The sequence below is a fragment of the Ambystoma mexicanum genome, chromosome 1p (genome assembly GCF_040938575.1).
Source record: "Ambystoma mexicanum isolate Mex_15411 chromosome 1p, UKY_AmexF1_1, whole genome shotgun sequence".
NCBI classification, from domain to species: Eukaryota; Metazoa; Chordata; class Amphibia; order Caudata; family Ambystomatidae; genus Ambystoma; species Ambystoma mexicanum.
Window position 1 is genome coordinate 14908304 of NC_090921.1, and position 14607 is coordinate 14922910.

A 14607-nucleotide genomic window follows, 5' to 3' on the forward strand; every position below is an offset into this window, starting at 1 on the left:
ATTTATAACACCCCTGTACACAAGTGTTTCTAGTGGAGTTAAACTGCTTATTTTGTCTCCTGAGTTATCCTCCAATTGACCTTGATTCGCACTGGTGCTCTGCCATGGGTTCAATTTCAACCTATTTCCCTCCAAACAGACGAACCACTCATTATTTCGAGAATGATGTATTCACTAATTGTCTGTGGGAGTCCCTTTACTTGTTTTTTCACAGATATGATAGTGATGTCTGGGACCTGAGTGTTCTGGAAAGGAATCTCCACTTGATCTGGATATTATTCAATCAAGTGATGGGTGTCATTTAAACTAACACACTTAGCACTTCTTTTCACTTTGATCGGGTGATGAGTTTGGGTCCAGAGTACGTGGTTCATGCAACCGTTCATAGGCAAAAGACTCTGAAGTAAATTGTTGGCCAGTAAAACTGGTGTGTTCTGTGGCGTCATGGCTATGACTGCATGAGTGCATTTATGACACCCTATTTTAATGTCTACCACATTAACTCAATATACTGGTGTTTCCTTTCCATCAAAGTTATGTAGTTCCTTCAGGATGGGTTTCTGGTAAGATAGTGACTTTTCCCTCGTCCTTGGTGCAGAGTATCAAGTACTTCCTAAATACTTGATGCCTGAGAACCTGTATCTGTGAGACCCAATGAGCCACACTGTCTCTGAACTTGGATAGGTGCGAATATTTGTCATATTTCAACTCCAATGTACAGAGAAAGTGTGAGTTAGTGAATAATTCTGATTGCATTTTGTTTGTGTTTGGCATTTCACAAGTTTGTCCTTGGACAGCTGCATCAGGAGTTATCTCCTCAGGATCAAATTCATGTGGGTTGGTCAGGGATTCTGGAGGGATAGAAATGCACGTGGAGATCAATCATCATCAGTGTAAGGCCTCCCCGCCCCTTTCAGTGTGTTCCAAGTCACCACACCTGCTTGGATTGTGATACCTAGAAAAACCTGGATAAGAAGTCACATCTCTTTTTTTGTAACATCGCTGTCAAAATTATTCGATTTAACTCTTGTGTCTCGTGTCTAGGAATTTCTTTGCTAATCTTTTTTTTTCAGATTCTTTGCCATATTTTTCTTAACTCTGTGGTCTGTGGTTGAGCCATCCACTGTTGTAGACAATGACTGATGCCAACGTATACACAACAGTTTTACCCAAAAAACAACACAACATCAAAAATGCATATTGGATCAGGTTAAGCTGTTACAACCTGCCAAATCTAATCTTGCATTGGCATGCGATGTTACAAAATCTGATACTGTCCTGTTTGCCTTCAAAGAAGTATCAGAAGACAAGGTGTTGGAGATCTGTTAGGGATTGTGTCAGAGGGCTATTACATAACTTATTTTATTTTATTTTTGTGGTAAAATAGTGGTAACATGGTAGCTCAGTGTATTTATAGTAATGCCATATATGATGGGACAAGACTCCCCCTCCCTGATATTCTTATTCTGTTTAGGGTTGACTGTAAGTGCAGACTAGCTGACTTCGCACTTGCAGGGACAAACCAGCACCAGCTGTTTTTCCAGTCACATATTTACGAAACTGCACTACCGTCTTTGACGGATCTGCTCAGCTGTCAGCATGCACATCCGAGACAACACACACACATACAATATGTCCATCTATAAAGCCGTAGGACCAAATGAGGCAACCCAGACCCTGTGAATAATATATCAAGCTGCGTGGTAACAAAACAGCAACATTGAATAGTGACACAAAATCTTTATGGTAATACAATTCAGCAAGAATAAACAGCCAGAGAAACTTAAATATGAAAACACAGTGTAAGTTTCACCCACTTCCACCTTGTGTCGTTCACATTTGGCATGAGCTACATTTAGTATGAAATACAATTTCCCAAATGATATTTTAAATGTGTTGAATTCTTTTACATAAAAATAACATTTCCCTAGCAATCTCAGAACACATTCGCACACATGCGCCTCAATTCACCCATATACTCACATCAAATATGAGTAAGATTCTTTGTCATCCTGCCAGCATGCAGCAGTCTCATGACTCCAGGCCCAGGCAACCCGAACACAAGGCCATGATCTCAGTCCGGCCCATCTCCCTCAGACAGTTGCCTGACAGAGAATCTTGCCCTCTCTGCACAGCCCGGCTCTGCCCTCCTTCACAGTCCAGCTGCACTATTGGTCTCTTCTCTCTGCAAAATGATTAATGAATCTCGACCACTCCTTAGAGCTAGATTTATACCATTGGCCTGTCAATCTTACTGACCCTGCCCTTTTCTCCTGACGTCTTCTGTCACCCTAGCTGATTCTTCTAGCATCATGGCATTTCTCTCTCTGAACACCCCAGCTCCTGAGCATATTTGTATCAACTTGCTTCCTGTAAAGCACAAAATAGCGCCTTCTGAATGAAAAAGACAGCCAATGCATTCTGCATACATGTTTTAAACTTCCACTAAACAAAAAGAAAGCAAATCTTCCATCTGAACTCTTTTGCACTACTCTGTTAAAGGGCACATTAATTAATTACTGGGGAAATGTTATTTAATGGGAAATTGTTAGTTGATTACTTTGGGTTAGCTTATTCAGTGCAAACTGGACAGATGGCCCTTTCACCCTAACATGAATCATTTTAGCACTTAAAGTGCATTTCAATTTGCTGTCTTTGCATCCATGTCACTGCCTCCATTGAAAGTAATATCATGTACTACAGCATCTTACCCTACAGATCATACAAAAAATGAATCTGACATCATGTAACTGAGATATTTTCCTTGCAACATTTTTTAAGGACTTTGCTAATTCGCTTACCCCATGGGTCACTAGATTTGTAAATCGCTGCATCCAAGAGGCTTATATCCCAGAAAATATTAAAGAGTCTTGGTTAACTCGATTAATAAAAAAAGAGAATCTTAATCCCACAGTCCCTGGAAACTACAGACCAATAACAAATGTACCATTCTTCTTGAAAATAATTGAAAAAATAGCTTTTGCCCAATACCAGACTTACGTGATGTCCTAGCAAATGAACAATCTGGATCCACATGAATCATGGCACAGAGACTGCTTTCCTAGATTGAAAATCGAATATCACAGGAATAATCGAGGAAGGTAATGCATCAGTGCTTCTTTTGCTGGATCTTTTTTCTGCCTTTGATTTGGTCGACCATGCTTTTTTAGAAAAAAGACTGGTTAAGGTAGATAAATGTACCACCCAGGCGCAAGATAGTTCAGATCCTTCTTAGGACCTAGGATGGCTAACGTGGTAAAGGGCAATGCCCAGTCAGGCACAAAGAATACTTTTAACCTGTGGAGTTCCACAGGGTTTATGCTTGTCTCCAATATTGTACAACGTATACTCAAAACCCCTATGTGATCTTCTTGTTTTGCTTGGGGTGTAGTTTGTCAACTACACAGATGACATCAAGAGTGTTTTAAAACCATCTGGAGTCTATTATAGAGATGTGGACAGAGTGAATAAAGTGTTCAAGGCCATACAGTTATGGATGGCTGCTAACTCTCTGCCATTCAATGACTCATTATCGGTACCCAACAAAAATTCTTGACACTCAGTATAAATATTTTGAAGTCAATGGAAATGCCATCATAGAGTCTGATGCAGTCAAAACATTAGGAGTCTTCTTTGACTCACATCTCTCTTTTAAGAAACACATTTCTTACCTTAAATCCTCCTTCACCTACTTTGTCAGCCTACTGTGGCAGATTTGTCTGTACTTATATGAGGATAATCAAGCACTGATTGCATTGTAAATTAGAAACTGGACTATTGCAACAGTCTTTTGGGAGTTACCTCCAAAACAAATATAAAGAAGTTACAGGTGTCACAGAATGGAGCTGTTTGTGCTGTATGCGGGTTAAGTCGTTGTTCTAAGATTCCAGCTTCTCGTAGGAAGATACACTGGCTCCCAGTTGAGCAGTGAATACAATTCAAGGGATCCATCTGGTGTTCAAATGTCTTTTAGGCGAAGCATCATTTTACCTTCCTTTGAGAGTCAAAAGAACTCCTTTCAGACAATGGGCCTCATTATGAGTTTGGAGTCATTACCGGCATGGCTACCTCCAAACTCGTGTCTGGGTCCGGGTCCCAAAAAAAGGGATTTACCGGGCCATTCAGACTTTTGCAGGCCCGGTAAGTCCCATTTTCGGGACCCGGACCCGGTAAGTCCCCATTCCCATTTGAGCCCCCATAGGGCTCAATGGGAATGGGGAGGATGCTAACAACGGACCAGTTAAGGACGGGTCAATTGTTATCATCCTGGTCTGCTCCCGGGTGGTGGTATGCACGTCTGGCCAGACCAGACGTGCATACCACCACCCGGGAGCAAACTCGTAATGTGGCGGCCCGGTATTAACAGTGCCGGTGCCTTACCGGCACCGCTCATACCGTGGCTGCCAGGGTCATAATGAGGCCCAATCTCTCTGTTCAAACAACAATGTGACGCTACATCAACTACGTGTTACTTTAAAAAAGACTGGTGATGCAGGTTTTAATGCCTGGGCACCTACCATCTGGAAGTCATTCCCCTCAGACCTTAGAGCATGAACTTCAATGACTGCTTCTGTTTGACAGGTGGATAGATTAAACCAAGAGCATGACCCATATTGCAATCATATGACATCCTGCCCTCTGCTCCTTCCCCCTTTTTTCTGTTTTTTGTTGTCTGTTTTTGTAAGCGCCCTGAGGCCTTTGGGCAAGTGGTGAGATACAAAGAATAGCTAGATATATAGACAAATATATTGATAGATAGATAGATAGATAGATAGATAGATAGATAGATAGATAGATAGATAGATAGATAGCTAGATATACAGATAGACGACAGACAGATAGATAGACAGACAGATAGATAGATAGATAGATAGATAGATAGATAGATAGATAGACAGACAGACAGACAGACAGACAGACAAACAGACAGACAGACAGACAGACAGACAGACAGACAGACAGACAGACAGATAGATAGATAGATAGATAGATAGATAGATAGATAGATAGATAGATAAACAGATAGATAGAACTCTGATTCTCTGTTCTTTTGGAGGAGGCATTACATTTGTGAAAGACGAAACACTGGGTTCAATGTCCACAGAGTACTCTTTATCAAATGTAAATGTCACTTTTGCATACAATCTGCATATATTCTTATCTTCGTTATGTCTAACTTTTAAGATCAGTGCCAAAATCAAGTTTTGTCTGGCAAGTGCATGGTACAAATAACCATTACAATACAATTTGTCTCCTCACTGAACATCACTTTTTATTTTTATTTTATTTTATTTCAAAGTATAAAGAAGGTTCACCATTGGCGTTTTTCAATTTCTAAGCAATCTCTGGGATATTTTCACATGAGGTAAAAGTAGGCTTGAAATATCTTTTCTATCGCCTTGACCCTTTTCCTCTTGTTATTGTGTATTTTGAACTGTCCTCTTGTTGATGTCCACCTCAACCTGTTCGATCAATCTGTCCAAATTTTCCTTGAGTATTAGAATCAGGATTTCCCTGTTGCGATCTCATGGTGTGACCGGTTATACGTTTATTATTTGCAGAATTGTTCTTTATTCCTGCACTTTTTGGTGAAATGATTTTGATCTGATTTGTTTTGTATTGGGTGGCTGACCCTTCCTCCCGGTAGAACACACCCCCACCACACCTCACCCGCACACAAATATATCAATAAAAATATGTAACCAAATCATTTTGACATAAAGTGCCTCTGTAAAGTGCACAGATTAAAAGCAAATTGGCCAATAAACGTTATACAGATTTGACCAATGCTCTCTGTCAGATGTTTAACCTGTGGTCAAGTTGTGTCAATTTTACTCCACTCTCTAGTCTGCGGGTTGGTATTTGGCCATATCTCTGTTAGGGTAGCTATTTCTCATAGGAGAATAGCTTTGGTAAATCTGGTAACTGTTTCTTTATGCGTTGCTTAGTCTCCACTCCCCCTGGTACTGTGAACTGGTATCTCGGAATCTAGGATGAGTAGGAGAATGGTTTTCTTGGTTATTGGTTCTATGATATGGTGGTTGGCATCTCTCCCTAAGACAATTCTGACTTCGACTTCCCAGGGAACCTACCTCTTGAGTTCTGATTATTTCTCTATGCGGGAGGAACATATTTGTAGCTATGGAGAGCTAATGTAAGTCTCTGGTTTTGCAAGTTCGGTATCTTGCATAGATTTGTTCTTCTTTGAACAGAGAGTCTCCTTTGGTTGTCAATGTAGTTAACATCGAGGGAATACGTTTTTGACTCACCTGCGTGTAACTCCATCTCAAGAGAACTCTTAAACCTCAGCTACCTTAATGGCTGCTTGAGCAGGCATTTTTCTTATTTTTTCTTTGCTTTGGGGAGTTGTTGGGCCATCTCTTTCATATATTCTCATAGCTTGCATTATTGACTCAAGAAATCTTGAGTCATCACAATCATGAGCTAACTGATTTACTACTTATTTTGGAAGGGCATGGAACAATGACGTTTTGAAACCTCAAATTTCTGTATCAACACGTTGAGAAATTTGAGCAAATGCATGCACAAGTTCTTGAACAAACTCCCTTGAGATAGATCTCCAAAACATATTAAGTTGTAGGCTGTGTGGCAGGCTTCTAAGGGATTTCTGTGAATTGAAAAATATTGCAAATGGCCACTTGTAAGAGGTCCATTTGTAGTGATTTTGATCGTTCCAGCCCAGCAAAGAAAGTAGAAAACTTGGGAAAGAATGTGAATTTTACAAATGTAATGTTGTGGTCATGCATCAATCCAAATGAGGCTATAATTAGTTTGTATAGTTCTAAATGTTCCTCAAAAGAATATTTAGCCTTTTTATGCTAAGAGGTCATAAGGCCTTTTATTGCCTTAATCTGTTTGATTGGTTCTTCAACAAACTGTGATTGTGGTTTTCTTTTTCTGCGTCTCCTTACTTGAGTCCTGCTACCTTTATCAGAACACGAGCCACTACCTGAATTCACCCTCCCTGTATATTTGCCCCCCCCGGCTCTCATAAAGGCTGAAGGGAGTTTTCCGATGTGAATGGTTCGGGGGATCCACTTTTCTCTCATTATCGTTGGTCTCCTGGGTTATTGGCTTCACATCTTCTTTGAGGTGCTGGATAATATGCTATGTCTTAATATTGTCATTCAACGTCAGTGTTTCTATATCTGCCTCTACATCTAGGGATACCCATGACAGGAAAATCACGAGGACCTGCAAGACGCTGGCGAGGCATTAGCACCGCCTCCAGGAGGAGGTAGACTGCACAGTCCGTAACGGGTGCTAACACTGCAAGGAGTCAAAGGATGTGAACATTTTGCAGTGACCCAGAAGCCCTGGAAGAGAACAAAGAGCAAGACAAGTCCAGTGCAGACACCCGGAGAGGTCTGCACTGGCCTTGTCCTGGTCTTCTGCGTCTTCCAACAGCTTCTGCGTCACTGCTGCAGTTCCTTAGCCTTTGTCCCCTTGCAGTCTTCCCCAGACCCCAGGAGAGACCAGAGCACAGCAGGAAGATCCCAGAAGGAACGGGAGAGAGTGGGCAAACTGGTTGGGGTGCGAGAGAGTTCTGGCAACCGAATAATGGCACATGGGGGAATGTGGGTATGCAGCAGTCCCCTAACTTAAAAGGAGTACAAGTGAACTCTGCATAAGAGGAAATCTTCCTTGTGTCAGTAATAGTTCCAAACCCAATGACTACCAGAGAAGGGTCAAGGACCCCAATGTAAGAGAGTGTGACTTTTGTATCCAAAGATGTCTGTCTGATGTTGGTGGTGGCTACAACGCCACTAACCATCAGAAAAGGGTCAAGGACTCCAACGATAGAGAGCAAGATAAAGATACGAGTCGTCTTCCTTGTGGCAGTACTTGGCAGGGTAGGCTGATGGGGAAACGTCACATAATGCACCACCCCCAAACTCCCAAAACATGAATGTAAATACAAGATAAGTGAGCTCACTTAAATGAATGAGTTTAGGACTTTTTACCCAAACTGTCATCAATAGGCCTGAATGTATGCAACACACTCACACAAATAGAATAGGGACAAGTGTATGTTGTTGTTAAAATATAAATACAAGTAGAATGGAATTAGTTTTCAACAGTATCGCTAGTCGTGCTACATTCAGGGAGTTAGGTTGCAGCGTACACTGAGCAGATCACTGAGAAATATATTTGTATTTGTTTATTTATAACGCGCAAACCCACAGGCCCAGGGGCATCAGGGCGCAATTTGTACAAGGTTGCAAGAAAAGAACATACAGGGATATAAATTACAATAAAAGTGTGTCAAAACAGCAAAAAACAAACTTAATAATTACAAATATTACACAGGGTACAGTATCCCGAGGCTTAGCAGAGGAAGTATCCCTGAGGTAGTTGGGAGGGTAGCAGCCCGGAAATCATGTAAGGGAACAGGCGGGCTGGGTAAGTAGGACAAATGTCTGACACAACTATTGCTGGTCAAAGAGCCAGGATTTGGTTTTATTCTTGAAGGTGTTGAAGGAGTCTTCAGCTCTGATGGCAGCGGGGAGGGTATTCCAAAGTTTGGAGGCTAGGACAGGGAAGCTGGTGCCTCCGGCTTTTTGGAGCTTAAACCTGGGGATAGTAAGGCAGTTAGTCTGGGCAGTTCTTAGTGGACGGGCAGTGGAGTGGCGCGAAAGCCGACTGCAGAGATAGATCGGAGCCTTGTTGGCTAGGCATTTGTGCGTGAGGGCAAGCGTTTTTAGGGAAATTCTCTGCTTCACGGGTAACCACTTAAGGCTAGTTCTGGCTTCTGAGATGTGGTGGTTACGAGGGATGTTCAGGGCTGCTCGAATTGCATTGTTCTGGGTGGTTTGGAGTTTGGATAGGTTTTCTTGGCTAGTGCCTAAATATAGAGCACTGCAGTAATCTATTTTTGCCATGATAAGTGTTCTCGCTAGTGTGACGCTATTGTGGGTGGTGAGGAAAGGTCTACAGGCTGAAATGAGTTTGCACGCGTAGGCGGAGGTGGACCTGACTGCATTAGTTTGTCTTGACAAGGATAAGGTGGAATCTAGGTAAAAGCCTAGTGTTTTGGTGTCTTTAGAGACTTGTATGGAGTTGCCGTCTATGATGAATGACTGATAGGATGGCTCAAGTTTGCTAAGGCGTTGTGAAGTACCCAGGATAAGTAGCTCCGTCTTATCGTCGTTCAGACATAGCTGGTGCTGGGCCATCCAGGCTTGGATGACCAAGTAGACGTCATTGAGGGCCTTGGTGTCAGCAAGATAATCACCAGAAATGGGAATGAGTATCTGGGTGTCGTCCGCATAGTTGGTGTAGGAGACACCCAGATAATCAAGCACATCAAAGAGTGGTTTCGTGAAGATATTGTAAAGAGTAGGTGACACGCAAGAACCCTGAGGAACACCGCAATGAATAGGGGAGGGAGCTGCGGCAGCGGAGGGTGCAAAGACCCTCATAGATCTGTTGCTCAGGAAGGATTTGATCCAGGCCGCTGCGGAGGGAGAGAAGTTGGCAGCAGAGTGGAGGTGCCTGCAAAGGATCTGGTGGTTAACCAAATCAAATGCGGCGGAGAGGTCGAGGAGTAAATGCATTGCTAATTTGCCCTTGTCCTTCAGGACTTCAATCTGGGTTTTTAGGTCTAGTAAAGCCGTTTCGGTCCCATGTCTGGGCCGAAATCCGGATTGTCGTAGACCTAACAGATTGTTAGATTCAAGGTAGTTTTGGATCTGCAGATAAGCTGCCCGGTCCAGTATCTTCAGCAGAAATGGTACTGTAGTGATGGGTCGGAAGTTCGTGGGTATGCTTGGGTCAAGGGATGGTTTTTTTAGTAGCGGGATCACCCAGGCGTCTTTAAGGTTGTCCAGGACAATACCTGTTTCAAAGGATGAGTTAATGAAGGTTGTAATGAATGGGGCTAGGTCATGGGCGGAGTCCTTAATGATGGGAGCTGGGCACGGGTCACCTTGGCAGTTGGAAGGTTTCATCCTGAGGATGATGCTTTCTACTTCGGTGACAGTGAGCGGTGCGAAGGTGAAAGGTTTGATGTTGACAGAGTTGGAGAAGGTGGGCCTAGTGGGGGAGAATGAGCGGTTGTACCGCCTCAGGCAGTCCTGTTTTTCATTTATTTTAGATTGGAGCGTAGAGATTTTGTTTAGAAGGGCTGCTTGAATGTTAGCACACCATTTGCTGTCTTTCGTGCAAGTGTCTGACGGGGAGACATATGTTACTGAATGCACTGAGAAGATCATTGAGAGATACGTAAACGAAGAGACAGCATTCCTGATGAATTATAAGTGTAGCATTGAGCACAGGTTCCGCCATTTTGCAGCAACGGTCTTATGTGAACTCAACAACATGTTATTTTAGAGATGCCGCACCGCAGTGCTTAGATTTGTTCAACTTTTATGAAAAGCCCTTTCTTGTCTGAAAGTATAAAGCAGCAAAGGTTACAGTAGAAGGGAGTACAAGATATTGATCAACAAAGCATCGAGGAGATTTGTATTTATTTATTTAATTGTATTTATTTAGATTTTATAAAGCACCTTAAGCCAAGGCGCTGTACAGAGAATCAAGACAGTACAAAAAATGCATAATAACAACAATAAAATAAAAGCAATCTGTCCAGTTAGCCAAGATGTAGGAGGTAGAACTTCAACATCTTACAAAATAAAGAGTAAGAGGAAATATAGCAGAGAGAGTAAGAAAGAGCATTCCATTGTATGGCTGCCAGGAGGGCAAAAGAGCGAAAGTGAGACTGGGCACAAATAGGACGGGGCACTACTAGAAGAAATTGGGATGCAGAACGAAGAGATTGGGAAGAAGTATAAAATAAAACAAGAGAGGAGAGATAATCAGGTGCAAGACCATAGCGAGACTTGAAAACAAGACACAGAAAATAAAATGTAAGTTGAGAATGGAAAGACTGCCAACCAAGAGTGGAAAGGGATGAAGAAATTGAGTCATGAAAGGAGAGAAGACATAGAAAATGGATAGAGGCGTTGAAGACAGATTACAGAGGAACAAGATGAGTAGCAGGAATACTACAGAGAGCAGTGAAACAATAATAGAGTCGGGAAAATAACATAGAGTATATCAATTATTTTGTGTTCTGAAAAGTAAGAAAGGGACGATCTTCACATATGTTGTGTAGCTGAAAGTGACAGGTGCGCGAGGACAGGCCGATATGGTGAGTGAAGGACATGGCAGAATCAAAGACCCAAGTTACAAGCAGTAGAGGAAATTGAAAGCTGGGATGGGGAAACGAAACAAAAGGGGGAGATATAGGAGGAGGAAGAGTGTTAGCAGGGAAGAAGAGAACCTCAGTTTTAGTAATGTTGAGTCTAAGATAGTGACTCGACATCCAAGATTAAATAGCTAATAGACAGGAGGACAGTCTGTGATGAATATCAGGAGAGAAAGAAGAAAAGGACAGAAAGACCTGAGTATCATCAGCATAAAAGTGATGTGAAAGACCAAACGAGGAGATAACAGCTGCGAGAGGGGAAGTGTAAAGCGACCCAGAACAGACCCTTGTGGGACACCATGGATGAGTGAGAAAGTGGCAGATGTTTTACCAGCCCAAGAAACAGAAAACGTTCTTTGAGACAGGCATGACTGGAACCAGGAAATGACAAAACCAGAAAAACCAAAGGAAGCAAGAGAAGCCAATAGAATAGAGTGATCAAAAGTGTCAAAAGCAGCTGAGAGATCCAACAGAATAAGAAGAGATGACTGCTTGGAAGAGCGTTCAGTGAGCAGAAAGAAGACCAGTTTCAGTGGAGTGGCAGAGGCGAAAGCCTGACTGAAAACATGGAAGAATCAAAGAATTAGAGACAAAAGTAGTACACCAACCGTTCTAGTAGTTTAGAAAGAAAAAGTAATAGAGAAATAGGATGAACATTTGAAACAAGCAAGGGGTCGGCAGAAGGTTTGTTTAGAATTGGAGTAATAGAAGAATGTTTAAAAGATGAGGGAAAAAATGATGTCAAAACACAGATATTAAGGAAGGTAGTAAGATAGGAGACAAGGGATGGGTAGAGTTTAGGAATAAGTACTGATGGGATAGGATCAGTGGGGCAAGCAGTTGAATGAGCTTTAGCCAGTAGGAGAGAAGTCCCTGTATTGGTGATGGGTACAAGGCAGGAGATAGGAACAGAGGGAGGTGGAACAGGAGAGACAGGTAATGTTGGAGAGGCGGAGGCTTCAATGTCAGAGTGGAGAGAAGCCACCTTCGAAGAAAAGAATTGAGCCATCAGAGGATGAAAAAGTGGAGTTAAGGGGAGGGTGGAGAATGTAACTGCAGGAAGATTTGACAAAGATGTCTCGGGCGAGTTGATTGTGTATGTAAGAGCTCGGAGAAGTGGGTTTCAAGGAGTTCCCCCCTTCTCACCTGGGTCTGATGTTTGCCGGTGACTTCGATCGCTGCCTTCTTGCGAATGCTCCTGGTCTTGAACAGCGCTGCTCGAGATTCATCTGGTTCCAGGTTCCGTTTAGTTCCGGGATCACGGAGTCCAGGAATCCGTGAGACTGGAAAGGCTAGAAAAGGCTCGGAACCAGGAAGGGGGAAAGGAAAAGGAGTGGGTAATAGCACTGGGACAAGGGAACAATACCGCGAGCTACGAACACACGTCTGGGCTACTCTGCAATAGCATTGAGACGCGCGGAGCCGTGGAAGGCGTGGTTTATAAATAGACCACGCCACGTTCAGCACATCGAGCGAGCAAGGGCTTCAGCTCTGGACGGCCATGTTGGAAGTAGTACGGAATGCAAGTCCCGTTGAGACAATGACCAGGAGGTCCAAAAGGGGTGTGATCTGAAGTGCATGACAGCATGCCTCCTCCGAAGGCCTTTCCCTCCAGGTTTGCCTGGGTGTATTAGGTGAAATCTTCTGAGCAACCGAGGAACCTTGATATTTGAAATAGGTTCCCAGGTCCTTTCGCTAGGAGAATATCCTTTCCACTCTACTAGGTATTGAAGATGGCTCCGCTTATACCTGGAGTCACAAATCCGGGACACCTCATATTCCAGTTGGTTGTCAACCAGTAGAGGAGGTGGTCTACTGGAATTTCGAGAGGATTGGATGTAGGGTTTCAATAGGGATGTGTGAAAAACTGGATGAATTCTTTTCCAGGAGTCAGGTAGCTTGATTCGATATGAGACAGGATTGATAATCTCCATGATGGGAAATGGACCATAGTAGCGGGGAGCCAGATTGTTTGGTCGTAAGTGTCGGGGGAGTAGTTTTGAGGACAACCACACTCAGTCACCGACCATATTGGAAGGACCTGGTCTTCTCTTGGAATCTGCATACCTCTTGGTCTGTAATCTGGCTTTCTCCAAGTGTTCTTTAGTCTTCCGGTGAATGTTGATAAGAGTTTCGATCCAGGAGTCAACAGTAGGTACTGGTGTCGGGTCAGGAAGAACCGAGGGTAAGACCGATGGATGGAACCCCTGACTACAATAAAAGGTGCTGGTCTGTAGCGCTGAGTGTTCGGAGTTTTTGTAAGCGAATTCTGCAATGGGTATCAGGAGAGACCAGTCATCCTGGACCTTGGTAGAGAAACATCGGAGATATTGTTCCAGGGTCTGATTTCATGTTCTGTGGCTCCGTTGGTTTGGGGGTGATATCCTGAAGAGAGGGCACGTTGGATTCCTAATACCCGACAGAGGTGTTTCCAGAATTGTGAAATGTATTGGGGACCCCGGTCAGATATGATCTTGGAAGGAAGCCCATGTAGTGGGAATATGTGTTCCAGAAATATTCCAGCTAACACTGAAGAGGAGGGTAGTTTCATCAGTGGCATAAAATGGGCCATATGGGTAAACAAATCTATGGTGACCATGATGGTTATATATCCTCGGGAAGGTGGTAACTCCACTATGAAGTCTGTAGCGATAATTTCCCATGGTTTAGAGGGTAGAGTGGGCTGCAGAAGAAGACCCGCCGGTCTCTTGTTCTCATGTTTATTTTGGGCACAGGTTATACAAGTCTGGATGTATTGCTGCACGTCAGACTTAATTTTAGGCCACCAGAACTGTCTCTGTATAAGACGGAGGGTGTTGGTGATACCTCGGTGCCCGGAATGGAGTGTGTCATGATAAAGGTTTATTATCTTTTGCTGTAGCTTCCGTGTAGGAATGAATAGTGCGTTGTCCTTGAATAAGTAGCCTTCCTTGGCTCTTAATTTCCAGAGATTTCATGTTGAGATGTCCTTCCATAATTCCGAGGATTGAGTTTGCCATCAGACTTCTTCCAGGAGATTAACTGCTTGGGCTACGAATATCGTGGGAGAGAACATTTTAGGAAATGCTTTATCTTCAGTGGTCACGTAGTCAGGACGGCGAGACAAGGCGTCAGCGATCAGGTTCTGTGATCCAGGGACATGGGTAATGTGGAACTGATACTGGGCAAAAAAGTATGCCCAACCTTCCTGACGACTGTTCCTGCACTCCAGTGACTGTAGAATCTGAAGGTTTCGATGATCAGTACGGACTTGGACAGGATGTCTGGCTCCTAGAAGTAGGTGTCGCCATTCAGTGAAAGCTTGCCGAATGGCTAAGAGTTCCTTTTCCAGGACGGAGTAGTGCGTTTCACTAGGAGTTAAGGTTCTTGACAGATAA